General features: G+C 44.9%; 1 protein-coding gene across 6 annotated transcripts in view; it reads left to right on the top strand.

The window, feature by feature from the left end:
* HMBOX1 (homeobox containing 1) overlaps positions 1-17106 on the top strand; it is a 1854813-nt gene that overhangs the window by 1018894 nt on the left and 818813 nt on the right. The gene's annotated exons all lie outside the window — the stretch shown is intronic.

Below are 17106 nucleotides of genomic sequence, written 5' to 3'. Positions count from 1 at the left end.
CTCTGGTATTTGGGCTGACTGAGGGCTACCTGCAGACAGATAACCCAAGTGTGATGACTGCAACAGTGAATACACTTGAACATCTACATTTATGGTAAGTGTACAGAACTGTACTTTCCCCCTAGTACTACAGCTATCCAAGGGCAATCACCACAAGTTATCCCTCAAAGTGGACCTTCTCACACAGCGCAAGGGATCCCAAATCCACCCACAGTGGCAGTTACTACACCTCACCCTGTGGTTGATAGGATTCTGATCCCCTTCAGAGACCTTTACAATGAGGACGTGCTCACTGTCCAGCAGGAGGCCAGGAAACTGAATACAAGAAAATCTTACCTTTCACAGTGGAAGAGATTTTCTATATGGTGTCACTAAAGACAGTTGGACCCGCTTGCAAGCGAAACTCCTCTAGTTCTGTCTTATCTGTGCAACTACTAGACAGGATTGGCTTATTCTTCCATTAAACCCCACTTGTCTGCTATTTCAGCTTGCCTTCCTCTGGATCTGCCGTAGCATCTAGACTACCAGCTAAGTTATTTCTTGAAGCAGTCCTTCACGTGAGTTCCCCCAGGAAGCCATCTCCACCCCATGGGATCTTAAGTATGTTTTGTTAAAGCTTACGCTCCCTCCATTTGAGCAAGCAGCCAAAGCTTCCCTAAAACTTTGTACATGGAAAACTGTACTTCTCATGGCCTTGACCTCAGCCAGAAGAGTGTCAGAGCTACAAGCCCTCATGGCTATTCCACCTTTCCTGGTATTACACACTGGTAGGGTTACTCTTAGAACTAAACTTTCCTTCATGCCCAAGGTGGTGAATGATATTTCCCTGAATCAAGCCATCCACCTACCAACCTTCTTCCCTAATCAACAGGGGGACACTGAGAGAGTACTTCACTCCCTGGACGTGCACAGACAACATAGATTTTATTTGCATAAAACCAAGTCCATCAGACAGGCTGATAAACTCTTTGTCTCCTTCCATCCCAGAGCACTAGGGAAGGCAGTAACTAAACAAACTGTCTCAACCTGGATTTCCAAAGCCATCACCTTCTGCTACATATGCCATGGGAAATCCCTGCAAGGTACTGTTAAAGCATAATCCACCAGGGCTATGGCCTCCTCTGGAGCCTTCTTCATCGGTTTGGATACCTCTACCATTCTTGAAGCAGACACTTGGTCATCAGTGCACACCTTCACCAAACAGTACAAGTTAGACCATATTTCCAGAGCCAGGGTGGGTTTTGCCAGAGCTATCCTTTATGGATTCCTGGAAACCGCCTCTAGACCACCACCCCCTCCTTCACAGTGAGCTTTGGCACTCACCCATATGTTGAATACTGCAACATGGGAATAGAAGGATGTAGAAAGGTTGTGTAAAATCTTACCATAACCATAGATGTCCTTCTCTTCCATGTTGCAGTATTCCTTCCTTCCCTCCTTCCCCTCCTGTTATGCTGCGCTTCCCTTTCTGGATGGCACAAAACTGACATTGCCCTTACTAGGACTGGTTCCGACTGGGGCTTACAGTTCTTAGGGCTGGTGTGTGCAGACGTCACTTTTATGGCCCACGCTCCACTAGCCACATCAGAAGTCCCATGCACCATACAGTGACTGAAAAATTTATATACTGGCCAGACATTCGGGTAGCAAGAAGAGTAAACCCATATGCTGAATACTGCAACATGGAAGAGAAGGACATCTATAGTTATGGTAAGATTTTACACAACTTTTCTGTATCTTGATTCCTTTGACAGGTTTCTCCAGTAAAGTCCAGGCCTCTCTTGCTCATTTTCTATATCGTACTTGCAGCATCCCTGTTGGCAAAAATCTTCTTTCTCCATTATCATATTGGCTTAGTTCTTAGAATACTTTATGCAACTTCATGAATATAATATTCTGTATGATTGTTATTATTCTTCTCAAGGATCTGCATCCAAAATCCCACTCTGTCCCTATCCCTTGAACTTTCACCTTGATCCATCATCTTCTCTTTCCCCTTTGAATTATACCCCTCTGCTTATGTTATGTATGTGAGCCTTAACTGTTTAGCTCTAAATTATCCTGCCAGATCAGGTAAAACTAAACCACCTTGTTCTATTGGAAGGATCAGGTTATCCCACTTAACTCTTGCCCTCTTTCCCTCCCAGATAAATTCCTTCAATTCTTTATTAATATGTTCTTCGTGTTTCTCTGTTGCAGTCATTACATTTGGGTAATCTGCTGGCAGGCTGCCCTCAGTTGGCCTGATTAACAAAGTCTTGGGTCCTGCGTCGGTTGCTGTCCCTTCTTCCATGATGTCAAGTCGTCAGGGGTATAAAACATGCAGCTGACACCATTACATCAGTCGTTCTTGCCACGCGGTGCCCGAAGCAGAAGCAGTTCGCAATTGCCGGTCGGCCGACTCCTGAAATCTTAGCTTTCGAGTTTCAGAACCGAAGTCTCCAACTAAAAAGCTAAGTACCCCATTGGGGAAACGTTTTCTTGCTCCTTACCGATGTCAGTAAAAGTTAATAATTGTATTACTTCTGGGAAGCAAATACTTCATAAGGATTTTCATTTGTACTGTATTCCTTGCCTAGGCCCTGACCACGACATACATTGCTGTCAGTTCTGTGCTTTATTTAATCAACGCACTATCCGTCGTCGGTGCATTTTTGCTTCTAAATATTTTGCATCACGATTTAATTATCCAGAAGTGATGTTGGTTACCAATCAGACTACCGGAATACCGAAAAAATGCAAAGAAAAAGACAGAGACAGGCCGTTGAGGTCCAAAACTGCCAATGACACTTCTCCTAAGCCAGTCGCCAGTTCACCGGTACTCAATGAGGCACTTTCGCAGTGCCTGATACCCGCTACTTCTGATACGCAGGCCTCTACTGAGACCCATTCGGATTTCAGTATGCCGCAAGATGCTTCAATTATGGAACCCATGGATGTCTCTACCTTGGATGGGTCCGGAGCCGCTGTGCAGGAACCAGCTTCTGAGGGTGTATTTAGGCCTACAGATTTGTATATTAATCCAACGCCGTCTTCAATATTAAGGCCAAAATCTCAATCTATGTCTAAAAAACTGATGCCCAGGCCACATGTGCAGGCCCCTATGCCTAAAAAACAAATAATAAAAATGGCTGAAGATTTAATTACTCTAATCATGGGTAGCCCCCCCCCCCCCCTTCAAAGAGGCCTAGGGCAGAAATTGACTATGAATCTTCTGAACAGGATTCTATTTCTTCTGACTCTTGTAATGAACAGGATTTGTCTATACCTACTTATGAGGATGCTGATGCAGAGGATTCCATTCCTTCTGCTTCTCCCCCTGAGGATTTTTCTTTTGGGGAAACTTTACATGCCTTAAGGGAACATTTCCACTGGGAAAGTCTAAATCTAAAAAGAGGTTTAGGGGTTTTCTTCTTCTTCCTCAGCACAGGCCTTTGGCTATACCTCCTGTTCTAGACATTGTTGATGATGTGTTTACAGAATCTAGCATGGCTCCTGATTCTCTGCCTCCGGCTCCTTGTAAGACAAACAGATACTACAGGGTTCCTGACTCACACAAATTTCTTTTCAAAACTCCTGTTGAGGATCCTGAAACCATTTCTCAGGGCCCCAAGGGCATTAAGGCTTCTACTGCTAAAAATCCTACCCCTTCTGATAGAGATTCCAGGGTGCTGGATAGATGGGGTAAGAAGGTCTACACTTCTGCAACCTTGACAATCAGGGCTTTAAACTGTCAATTCCATATGCTAAAATATCAACAGCATATCATGGGACTGCTTAAACAGAAAATTATGTTGATTTCTGACTGTGTGGAAAATAAAGATTTACAGGATCTATTGCATTCAGCTGAACAAGTTGGAAAGCATACTTTGCAATGTTGTTTTGATTCTTTGGATGCCTCTTGCAGGGCGGCTGTAACTGGGTCTGTGCTAAGAAGGCATGCTTGGCTTAAAGAGCAATCTCTGCCTGATCATGTTAAAGCAAAATTGTTGGATGCTGCTTTGCAATAGGACTGTCTTTTTGGTAATAAGGCTGAAGAAGTTCTAAAAAAAAAATGGAAGATAAAGCTAAATCTATGCAAACTGTGAAAGATTTCTTACAAGTGCAACCTCCAAGATTTAGTAGGTACTGGCCTACTAAGAACTGGTCCTTTCCAGATGTTCATCTTGCATACAGCTGCAGTCATAACAGATGGGTTTTCCTGCCATCAGGCGGGTCCTCGGTCGGTCGAATTCCAAAGTCTACGTCTGGCGTCAGTTGTCGTCGCTTCTTCCCTGACGTCAGTGCGACAGGGGTATAAAAGAACCAGCCGACGCCATTTTCTTCAGTCTTTCTTGCCGCGCGGAGCCCGAAGCAGAAGCAGTTCACAAGTGCCGGTCGGTCAGCTCCTGAGATTACGAATATTTTTCAACCGAAGTCTTCTTGAAAGCTAAGTACCCCGTTGGGGAAACTTTTCTTGCCTCAGACCGATGTCAGACAAAGTTAATAATTGCATTTCATGTGTGAAGCAAATACCGCATAAGGATTTCCATTCCCTCTGCATTCCTTGCTTAGGCCCAGACCACGACGTCTCGGCCTGTCGTTTTTGTGTTACATTCAACAGACGCACTATTAAGCGTCGGGCGGAGTTCGCCCAACACTATTTTGGCAAAAAATTTAATTACATTATGTCGTCGGATACTCCGACTCCAGTTTTGATTAAAAGACGCAAAGATAAGGACCGTCATTCGAGGTCCGCGACTTCTACCGACACCACGCCAAAGCCGACTACAGGTGGTCCGGTTCTCAGTGAGGCGCCTACGCAGCCCCTGACTACCGACGACACTTCATTGGCGGTGTCTACTGTGCCCGAGGTCGCAGGCTTTTCGGCCCACACCCAGACTACAGATACCGAAGCCACTCTTGGCGGTGAAACTCAGACTTTAGACAGGGCTGCCACCTCTCAAGGTGCCTTCAGGCCTTCCTCTTCTTTTTCCATCAAGGCTTTCACTAAGTCTAAAGCAGCCATGCATTCTAAAAGACAAGCTCCTCAGGGCCCTTCTCAAGGCCCCATGCCTAAAAAGCAGATGCTCAAAATGGCTGAGGATTTGATTACTCTTGTCAGGGGTTCTCAGCCTCCCCCCAAGACAAAAGGCCCAGAGTGGAGGAAGATTCTCCCTCCTCGGACCAGGCTTCCATTATTTCAGAACATCCTGAAGACCAGGAATATTCTTACTCCCCTTTTGAAGATTCTGATGCAGAGGAGTCCATTCCCTCTGTCTCCCCCCCCTAAGGATTACTCTTTTGGGGAAACCTTGCATACCTTGAGGGAACACTTCCACTGGGAAGGCCAAGAGTACTCAGACTCCAAGAAAAGGCTTAGGGATTTTCTCTTGCTCCCTCAGCACAGGCCTCTGGCTATACCTCCTGTCTTAGACATTCTAGATGATGTGTATTCGGAGGCCTGCCTTAACCCAGACTCTTTACCTCCAGCCCCAGTCAAGCCTGACAGGTATTACCGGGTTCCTGACTCACACCAATTCCTATACAAAAGCCATGTGGCTGACCCAGAAACTATTTCACAGCGTCCCAAGGGAATTAAGGCCTCCACTGCTAAAAATCCATTACCTTCAGAGAGATTCCAGAGCTTTAGAAAGGTGGGGGAAAAAGGTATACACCTCGGCTACCTTAACCATGAGGGCATTAAACTGTCAGTTCCATATGTTAAAGTACCAACAGTTTCTGTTATCACAGCTGAGAAGCAAAATGTCACAACCCGAACAACCAGACTTGAAAGAGTTGCAGGATTTGATACATAGTGCAGAACAAGTGGGTAAACATACCTTGCAATGTGGTTTTGATGCTTTAGAGGCCTCATGTAGAGCTGCTGTTACAGGATCAGTCATACGTAGACATGCCTGGCTCAAAGAGCAAACCTTACCAGATCATGTCAAAGCTAAATTACTAGATGCCCCTCTGCAAAAAGATGTATTGTTTGGTGTTAAAGCTGAGGAGGTATTAAAGAAAATGGAGGAAAAGGCAAAATCAATGCAAACAGTGAAAGATTTCCTACAGGTACAACCCCCACGTTTCAGTAGAAATTGGCCTTCCAAAAATTGGTCCTTTCCAGCCACGGACAGACCCCAAAGAGGTAGATACAGGCGCCCGAGGGGCAGAGGGCAATCTCAAGGATCGTTTAGAGGCAGACAATGGCAAGCACCTACACAAAGAGGTGGTGAGGATAGCTCACAGCCATTCAGAAAGCAGACCCGATGACTTTCCCCTTTGCATGCCAAGCAAGGCTCAAATGGCAGCACCCTTAGGCGGAAAACTGGCATTATTTTCGAAAAATTGGCATATTGTCACAAAAGACAAATGGATCCTAGACATTATAGACAGAGGCTACAGATTCCACTTTCACACCCTTCCAAAAATGAGAGGCGTGCCAAACCTGCCACATAATCAAAGGGCAGAGGCACAAAAACAAATTTCAGATCTCATGGACATGAAAGCTATTCAAGAGGTACCTGCACAAGAACAGGGTCAAGGTTTTTATTCCACACTATTCCTAGTACCAAGGAAGGGAAAAGATTGGAGACCTATTTTGGACCTATCCATCCTAAACACATTTTTACTCATGCCAAAATTCAAGATGCTCACATTACAGCAGCTTCTTCCCATGCTGGGCAAGGAGTCTTGGCTGGTAACATTGGACCTCAAGGAGGCATACCTGCATGTCCCAATCAGACAAGATTGCAGAAGATACCTCAGATTTCTTGCAGGTTCAACCCATTATCAATTCTCTGCATTGCCCTTTGGCTTATCTACTGCGCCCAGAGTGTTCACGAAATGCCTGGCATCAGTAATTGCCTACTGCAGACTTCAAGGGATACAAATATACCCATATTTGGACGACTGCCTGATCCAAGCGGACAGCAAGCACATACTTCTGAAACATCTGGCTTTTGTAATAATGTTGTTGAATTCTGTGGGATACACAGTCAACAAAAAGAAATCAAGGCTAATACCCTCTCAAACAATAATTTTCCTGGGTGCCAGCTTGGATACAAACACCCAGATGGCCTACCTCACGCCAGAGAAACAAGGGCAACTAACTCAATACTTCAGAAAACTGGCAACTTTCACCAGGCTGACTGCAAGGAAAATCCTGCAGGCTCTGGGATTCATGGCATCTTGCATTCTACTAATCCCATGTGCAAAGCTGCATATGAGGAAACTTCAATGGTACCTAAAAAACCTATGGTCTCAACACAGCCACAGTTTGGAAACAATAATACCACTAATTCCATGTCTTCAAAGGGAATTTCTGTGGTGGGCTCAAGCATGCCAAAGAAACACATGTCTCCCATTCTGCAAGCCTCAAGCATATCAAGTCATCACAACAGATGCCTCGGACTACGTCTGGGGGGCGCACATGACAGATCGGTGCATTCAGGGAAAATGGTCCCAAAAGGAAAAGCACCTACACATCAATCAAAAGGAAATGCTAGCAGTAATAAATGCTATTATAGCTTTCAAAGAGCTACTGCATCCAGGTCAGCTATTGATAAGGACAGATAACACCACAGTAATGTGGTACATAAACAAACAGGGAGGAACCCACTCATACCCCCTATGCAGGCTGGCCATGTCTCTTTGGAACATGGCTGTGGAATTACAAATCGAACTTCAAGCACAGTACTTGCCAGGCAAGGAAAACACGCTGGCAGACAACCTAAGCAGAAATATGACAGATCCACACGAATGGAAGTTGCATCCTCAAGTTTTTACAAGGATTATTCAAGCATGGGGAAGGCCAGACATAGATCTCTTTGCCTCCCACAGAAATCACTAATTGGCAAAATTCTGCTCAAGGACCTTTCATCCACAGGCCTGGAAAGTGGACGCACTCTCTTTCAGTTGGACAACAATGACAGTTTATGCCTTTCCACCTCTTCCTCTGCTGCCCAAAGTTCTATTAAAAACCAGAGCAGACAGACCAACGATGATTCTCATTGCTCCAGACTGGCCAAGACAACACTGGTACCCACTCCTGAGGAGCCTGACGCATTCCCCACCATGGATCCTGCCTCTAATGCCTCTTCTACTGACTCAGCACAACTTCAAAACTCTTCACATTCAGCTGAAAACACTCAATCTAGCCGCATGGAAGATTCCTTAAATTCACAACAGACCCTACTCTCCAAGAAGGTGCAGTATGTCATGTTGGAGGCCAGAAGGCCTTCTACTAGAAAAGCCTACTCCGCAAAATGGAAACGGTTTTGTGCCTGGAATGTGAAAAAGGGTCAGAATCCTGGAATACTGAATTTACCTCAAATATTACAGTACCTAGCTGAGATGCTAAGCAGTGGACTTTCATTCTCCTCCATCAAAATCCATGCCTCAGCCATTTCTGCAGAATACAACACTGATCCTCCTTTATTCTCTCACCCCCTCTTAAGACAGTTCCTCAGAGGGGCTAAGAATATAAAACTTCCAAGGAAACAACCAGTTCCTGCTTGGGACTTCAATTTCATTCTAGAAAAGCTGACCTTGCCTCCTTTTGAGCCAGCTGCTTCAACAGAACTGCAATATTTGTCCTGGAAAACAGCCTTCCTTCTGGCTATCACCTCAGCTCGCAGGGTTTTGGAACTACAAGCCCTCATGGCTGTGCAGCCTTTCATCATTTTCCATCAGGACAGAGTTTCCTTACGAACCAACCCGTCCTTTATGCCAAAGGTAGTATCCAGGGTAGCCTTGAATCAGGCTATCCACTTACCTACCTTTTACCCTAATCCTCAAAATAAAGGGTAGAGACTACTACATTCCTTGGACATTCACAGACAGCTGCGTTATTATTTGGACAGAACAAAGCCTTTCAGAAAATCAGAGCAACTCTTTGTGTCCTATGCTACAGGAGCTCATGGGAAGCCAATTTCCAAACAGACAATCTCAAAATGGATAGCCCACTGCATACGCTTTTGTTACTCTTTTCATGGTAAAACTGTACCTGCAGGCATCAGATCTCACTCCACAAGGGCCACAGCTACCTCTGCAGCTTTCCTCAGGGGGGTTCCTACCAAAGATATTTTGGAAGCAGCCACTTGGAGTTCTGTACATACCTTCTCCAAGTACTATCACCTACCATTATACTCCAAATCTAGAGCAGGCTTTGCCACTGCAGTCTTGCAGGGCATCCTGGCTCCTCCTAGTTCCACCTAGTGCCTACCACCCCTTTTTTAGCTTTGGGATTCTACCCATCTGTTATAACTGCAGCTGTATACACAATGAACATAGTACAGTTTTGTACCTACCATAAATGTAGATGTTCGAGTGCTAATACAGCTGCAGTCCAGGTTTCCCTCCCTCCTTCCCCTCTTGGGACAGGCCTAATGTCTAACACCTCTTCATACAACCTGCTTGGGGTATTCTTTTATGGTGTATTTGCTTGAAACTACTGTTTTTTGCTTATATTGCATTGCATTATTAAATAATTTTATGTATTGCCTTCCTTCTGGGGGCACCTGACATCCGGGGCAAGAAAAACTGAAGAAAATGGCATCGGCTGGTTCTTTTATACCCCTGTCGCACTGACGTCAGGGAAGAAGTGACGACAACCGATGCCGGACCTAGACTTTGGAATTCGGCCGACCGAGGACCCGCCTGATGGCAGGAAAACCCATCTGTTATGAGTGCAGCTATATTAGCACTCGAACATTTACATTTATGGTAGGTACAAAACTGTACTTTCTTTCGAGAGCCACTCATGTCAAACCCAGACATTCCAAAGGCACCAGTCTCAAGGGACTTTCAGAACTAAGCAATGGGGTGCCTCCTCTTCCAAATCTGGAAACAAGACACCTTCCTACGGTAAGCAGTCTCAATGACTTTCCTCTAGAGTTACCAAGCACTTACCTTTTAGCCACCTTTTTTGGGGGAGAAACTGGCTCTTCATGCAAAAAACTGGCAACTTATAAACCAGGACAAATGGGTTTTAAATATAGTATCCCAGGGATACAGATTTAATTTCCACACTTTGCCAACTCCAAACGGATGGCCAGGCCTGTCCCCAAATCAGTGGGCAGAGGCCCAGAAACAAGTACTGTCCCTCTTGAACATGGGGGCTATTCAGCTAGTACCAGAAGAGGAAAAGGGAGAAGGTTTCTATTCCAGACTTTTCCTGGTACCCAGAAACGACAAATCATGACGTCCAATTCTGGACCTGTCTACTTTAAACACCTTTCTGGGCATTCCAAAATTCAAGAGGCTGACTCTTCACCAGTTACTTCCTATGTTAGGCAAAGATTCCTGGTTGGCAACTGTAGATTTAAAAGAGGCTTACCTACATATTCCAATCAGGGAATCTTGCAGAAGATACCTCTGCTTCAAAGCAGGCTACTTGCATTACCAGTTCTCTGCACTGCCCTTTCGCTTATCAACTGCACCCAGGGTCTTTACAAAGTGCCTGGCTTCAGTAATTGCATTTTGCAGGAAAAGAAATGTTCAAATATATCCTTACCTGGACGATTGCCTAATTCAGGCAGAAAACAAGGACATTCTTCTAAAACATCTGGCATTTGTAAAAAGGGTTCTAACTTGTCTAGGGTACACTGTAAACGAAACAAAATCACAACTGGTACCCTCTCAAAAAATTACATTCCTGGGTGCAAGCTTGAATACAACTGCCCAGATGGTTTTCCTTACGCCAGAAAAGCAAATTCATTTGGTGACTTACTTCAAACAGGTGGCCACAAAAACCCTGCTTTCTACAAGTCAAATACTGCAAGCCTTGGGGTTCATGGCCTCCTGCATTCTTCTAATTCCATATGCAAAAGTGCATATGAGGAAACATCAGTGGTACTTAAAAAGTTTATGGAGTCATCATTGTCACAGCCTGGAAACAATGATTCCTATCATACCTTGCCTGCACCTAGAGTTCCTATGGTGGGCAGAGGCCTGCCACCAGAACAAGGGACTGCCATTCACACCACCCCCTGCCGCCCAAACTCTAACTACAGATGCATCAGACTATGCATGGGGGGCTCATCTGGCAGGGAAGTGCATTCAGGGCAAATGGAGCCCAAATCAAATGCACCTTCATATAAATCAAAAAGAAATGCTAGCTGTACAGAATGCTCTGACAGCCTTCAAGGACTACCTTCGTCTAGGACAATTACAGATAAAGATGGACAACACCACGGTTATGTGGTACATAAACAAGCGGGGGGGGTACACATTCCTACCCCCTCTGCAGACTAGCCATGACATTGTGGAACATGGCCTTGAGCTGTCAAGTACAACTGCAAGCTCAATTCCTGCCAGGAAAGCTGAATACTCTGGCAGATGAACTAAGCAGAAATCTCATGGACCCACACAAGTGGAAACTGGAACCACGGATTTTCAACATGTTGACTCGCAAATGGGGGAGCACAGACCTAGATCTTTTTGCCTCACCCCAGAACTACCAGTTGGGCAAATTTTGTACAAGAACTCATCACAAAAAAGGCTGGAAAGTGGATGCTCTCTCCTTCAGCTGGAATAAAGTATCAGTCTATGCCTTTCCCTTTCTGCCTCTGCTCTCCAAAGTTCTACTAAAAGTCAAACAGGACAAACCAAAAATGATTTTGATTGCTCCAGACTGGCCTCACCAACCCTGGTACCCACTCCTGCGCCGTGTGTCACACATTTCACCTGCCTCAGACACCTTCCTTACTGTCTCAGCTGAAGTACCAAACTCTGCACCCTCAGCTCCAAACCTTGAATCTTGCAGCATGGCTAATCACCTAAATTCACCCTTAGCATCCCTCAGCAAACCTGTGATCGATGTCATGTTGGAGACGAGAAGACCTAGTACTAGAAAATCTTATGCTGATAAATGGAAAAGATTCTGTGCCTGGAATCAGTCTCAAGGGATAAGCACTGCAGTGCCCAACATACCTCAGATTTTGCAATACTTAACTGAGATGCTCCACAAGGGCCTGTCATTTTCTTCCATAAAAATCCATGCCTCAGCCATTTCAGCTTATTACAACACAGAACCTCCCCTCTTCTCTCATCCTCTGCTAAAGCAGTATCTCAGAGGGACCAAAAATTTGAGACCACCCAGGAGAGCTCCAAACCCTGCCTGGGACCTTAACTTTGTATTGGAGAAACTCACTCTCCCTCCTTTCGAGCCAGCTGCTACTGCAGATTTAAAATTTCTCTCCTGGAAAACAGCCTTCCTTTTAGCAATCACTTCAGCTAGAAGGATTTCTGAATTACAGGCTCCTATGGCAGTGGAGCCTTTCATCATTTTTCATGCAGACAGGGTATCGCTCAGGACCAACCCATCCTTCATGCCCAAGATGGTATCCAGTGTGGCTCTTAATCAGTCCATTCATTTGCCTGCTTTCTTTCCCAATCCACAGAACAAGGGGGAGCAGATTCTGCATTCAATGGATGTACACAGACAACTTAGATTTTACTTGAACAGGACTAAATCTCAAAGAAAATCTGAACAACTGGTAGCATTGGGAAAGGTTATTTCAAAGCAAACCATTTCCAAATGGATAAGCCATTGTATTAGTTTCTGCTATAAGCACCATGGAAAACCTATCCCCCAGGGGATCAGATCTCATTCCACCAGGGCTGCATCTACTTCTACAGCCTTTCTCAGAGGTGTTCCTACCAGGGATATTCTAGAAGCTGCTACCTGGAGTTCAGTTCATACTTTCACCAAACATTATCATTTACCAATTTTCAATAAAATCCAGAGATGGCTTTGCCACTGCTGTTTTGCAGGACCGTATAGCCGGTTCTAATGCTGTATAAATCCATCCTCCCAACCATAGCTTTGGGAATCTACCCAAATGTAATGACTGCAACAGTGAAACATGAAGAACATAGTACAGTTGTGTACACTTACCATAAATGTAGATGTTCAAGTGTATTCACTGTTGCAGTCCTGGATGTTCTTCATGTTTCACTGTTGCAGTCATTACATTTGGGTAATCTGCTGGCAGGTTGCCTCAGTCGGCCTGATTAACAAAGTCTTGGGTCCTGTGTCGGTTGCTGTCCCTTCTTCCATGACATCAGGTCGTCAGGGGTATAAAACATGCAGCCGATGCCATTACATCAGTCTTTCTTGCCGTGCGGTGCCCAAAGCAGAAGCAGTTTGCAAGTGCCAGTCGGCCAACAACTGAAATTTTTGTTTCGAGTTTCAGAACCGAAGTCTTCAACTAAAAGCTAAGTACCCCATTGGGGAAATTTTTCTTGCTCCTTACCGATGTCAGTAAAAGTTAATAATTGCATTACTTGTGGGAAGCAAATAACTCATAATCTTTCATTTGTACTGTATTCCTTGCCTAGGCCCTGACCACAACGTGCCTTCCTGTCGGTTTTGTGCTAAATTTAATCAACGCACGATTAAACGTCGGTATATTTTTGCTTCTAAATATTTTGGCTCAAGATTTAATTCTCCAGAAATGTTGTCGATTAGCAATCCGACTACCGGAATACCTAAAAAACGCAAAGAAAAAGATAAAGACAGACCGTCGAGGTCCAAAACCAACGATGACACTTCTCCTAAGCCAGTCGCTGGTTCGCCAGTACTCGTGCGCTTTTGTAGCCCCTGATACCCACTACTTCTGATTCGCAAGCCTCTACTGAGACCCATTCGGAGTCCGGTATGCCGCGAGATGCTTCAATTATGGAACCCGCGTATGTCTCAACCTTAGATGGGTCCGGAGCCACTGTGCAGGCACTGGCTTCTGAGGATGTTTTCAGCCCAACAGATTTGTATATTAGACTGGTGCCATCTTCAAAACTAAGGCCAAAATCTAAATCTATGTCTAATAAACCGACGCCTGGGCCACATGTGCAGACCCTTATGCTTAAAAAACAAATGATCAAACTGGCTGAAGATTTAATTACTCTGATAATAATCATCTATAATCTCTCTAAGCAACAGAGACCTCAAAAGCAGAAAAGGAAGCAACCTCCAACCCCCAACACAACCCAAATGACACATAGCCCACAGACTCAGTGTGCCACTCAACCACAGCCAGTAAGGCAAAACAACGTACCCAACACACTAGTCATAGGTGACTCTACAGTCAGGCACACTGATGTCCCTCTCACCAGGCTAAACAAGGAGAAGGTTACTGTCAGCTGCTTGTCGGGTGCCAGGATCCACCACGTAACCCACACACTCAGGTCACTCCACAACAAGTACAAATATGACTCTGTCATTGTCCATGTTGGCGTGAATGACCTGAGACGTACCTCCCTCGACTACATGAAAAGAGATATGGAAGAGCTGTCCGATCTTGTAGCCCAGGCAGGTATGACCCTATCCTTGAGTAGCATTCTGCCATCGCCCAGAATGATATCGCAGTACAAGGACAAAATGATTGACTTCAACAATTGGCTAAGCTTCTGGTGTCATTCTAAGGGGATCCAGTGTCTGTCTGCTTGGGTTGACATGGTCGACAGAGCACGATGCTTTGCCACAGATGGCCTGCACCTGTCGCCCCTGGGATTCTGGTTACTGGCTAAGGCTCTTGCTGGCCCTATAGTACCTTTTTTTAGGCAGGGTTCAAGTAACAAATTCACCACCATAACAGGAACAGGCAAGCAAAAACTTAGGGTAATGCTACTCAATGCTAGAAGTCTAACTCTCAAAATGCACTCACTCGAGGCACTCCTTAAAATGGAGAACATCGATATCTGTGCAGTGACTGAGACCTGGTTCAAGGCTCCAGAGAGCACCCCTGCACTACCAGGCTATAACTCATACCACACATTTCAGCCATGTAACCTGGACCGAAACACTAAAAGCGGAGGTGTATCCATATTCATTAAGGATATCCACACCTCCAGGCTAGTTGCTCAGCATAATGCATCCGCGGTTATCCAAGTGCAACTAAATTGTAGCTTGCTACAGATCCCCCACCATGCCCCAGGATTCCCAATATTCCAGGACAACTAATGATAAAGACCGACAACACCGCAGTTATGTGGTACATAAACAAGCAGGGGGGTACACATTCCTACCCCCTTTGCAGACTAGCCATGGCATTGTGGAACACAATCTTGACCTATCAGATACAACTACAAGCTTAGTTCCTGCTGGGAAAGCTAAATACTCTGGCAGACGAACTAAGCAGAAATCTTATGGACCCACACGAATGGAAACTGGAGCCACAAGTTTTCATCATGTTGACAGGCAAATGGGGGAACCTAGACATAGATCTTTTTGCCTCACTCCAGAACTGTCAGTTGGACAAATTCTGCACAATAATTCATCACAAAAAAGCTTGGAAAGTGGATGCTGTATCATTCAGCTGGAAAAACCTATCAGTCTATGCTTTTCCCCCTCTGCCTCTGCTCTCCAAAATTCTACTAAAAGTCAAACAGGACAAACCAAAAATGATTCTGATTGCTCCAGACTGGCCTCGCCAACTATGGTACCCACTCCTGCACAATGTATCACACCTTTCTCCGTGGCACCTGCCTCAGACACCTTACCTATTGTCTCAGCTGAACTACCAAATTCTGCACACTCAGCTCCAAACTTTGAATCTTGCAGTGTGGCTAATCAACTAATTTCACCCTTGGCATCCCTCAGCAAACCAGTGATGGAAGTCATTTTGGAGGCTAGAAGGCCTAGTACTTGAAAATCTTATGCTGACAAATGGAAAAGATTCTGTGCCTGGAATCAATCACAAGGAATAAGCACAACAATGCCCAATATTTCTCAGATTCTGCAATACTTAACTGAGATGCTTCACAAGGGCCTAACTTTTCCTTCCATAAAAATCCATGCCTCTGCCATTTCAGCTCATTACAACACAGAACCTCCCCCCTTCTTTCATCCTCTGCTAAAGCAGTCTCTCAAAGAGGCCAAAAATTTAAGACCTCCCAGGAGAGCACCAACTCCTGCATGGGACCTCAATTTTGTTTTGGAAAAACTCACTCTCCCTCCTTTTGAGCCAGCTGCTGTTGCAGACCTAAAATTTCTCTCCTGGAAAACAGCTTTCCTTTTAGCAGTCACTTCAGCTAGAAGGATTTCAGAATTACAGGCTCTTATGGCAGTGGAGCCTTTCATTATTTTTAATCTGGACAGGTGGCTCTCAGGACCAATCCATCTTTCATGCCTAAGGTGGTATCCAGTGTGGCTCTTAATCAGACCATTCATCTGCCAACTTTCTTCCCCAATCCACAGAACAAGGGTGAGCGGTTTCTGCATTCATTGAATGTACACAGACAACTTAGATTCTACTTAAACAGGATGAAATCTCTAAGAAAATCTGAACAACTGTTGGTGGCATTTGCTGCAGGGGCAGAGGGAAAGGCTATTTCAAAGCAGACTATTTCCAAATGGATAAGCCACTGTATCCGTTTCTGCTATATGCACCATGGTAAACCTATCCCCAAGGAGATTAGGTCTCTTTCCACCAGGGCTGCATCTACTTCTGCAGCCTTTCTCAGAGGTGTTCCTACCAGAGACATTCTAGAAGCTGCTACCTGGAGCTCAGTTCATACGTTCACCAAACATTGCCATTTACCTCTCTTCTCTAAATCCAGAGCTGGCTTTGCCACTGCTGTCCTGCAGGGCCTTATAGCTGCACCTAATGCTAAATACATCCGTCCTCCCAACCATAGCTTTGGGATTCTACCCAAATGTAATGACTGCAACAGTGAAACACGAAGAACATAGTACAGTTGTGTACACTTACCATAAATGTAGATGTTTGAGTGTATTCACTGTTGCAGTCCTGGTTACCCACCCTCCAGCCCCCTGTTTTTCTCTTACTATACCTCTCCTTTCTTTTACTATGCTTAAAAGCCTTTTTGGGTGTATTTGCTTTTGTTTGGAGGTATATTTTTTGTGTTGAAAATTATTTTTTGTTCCCCATTTGGGGGGCACCTGGCATCTGGGGCAACAAAAACTGATGTAATGGCATCGGCTGCATGTTTTATACCCCTGATGACCTGACGTCATGGAAGAAGAGACAGCAACTGACGCAGGACCCAAGACTTTGTTAATCAGGCCGACTGAGGGCAACCTGCCAGCAGATTACCCAAATGTAATGACTGCAACAGTGAATACACTCGAACATCTACATTTAAGGTAAGTGTACACAA

This window comes from Protopterus annectens, chromosome 2.part1 (assembly GCF_019279795.1).
Source record: "Protopterus annectens isolate FY-2018-M chromosome 2.part1, PAN1.0, whole genome shotgun sequence".
Classification (NCBI taxonomy): Eukaryota; Metazoa; Chordata; order Ceratodontiformes; family Protopteridae; genus Protopterus; species Protopterus annectens.
This window is presented reverse-complemented; position numbering and strand designations above follow the sequence as displayed.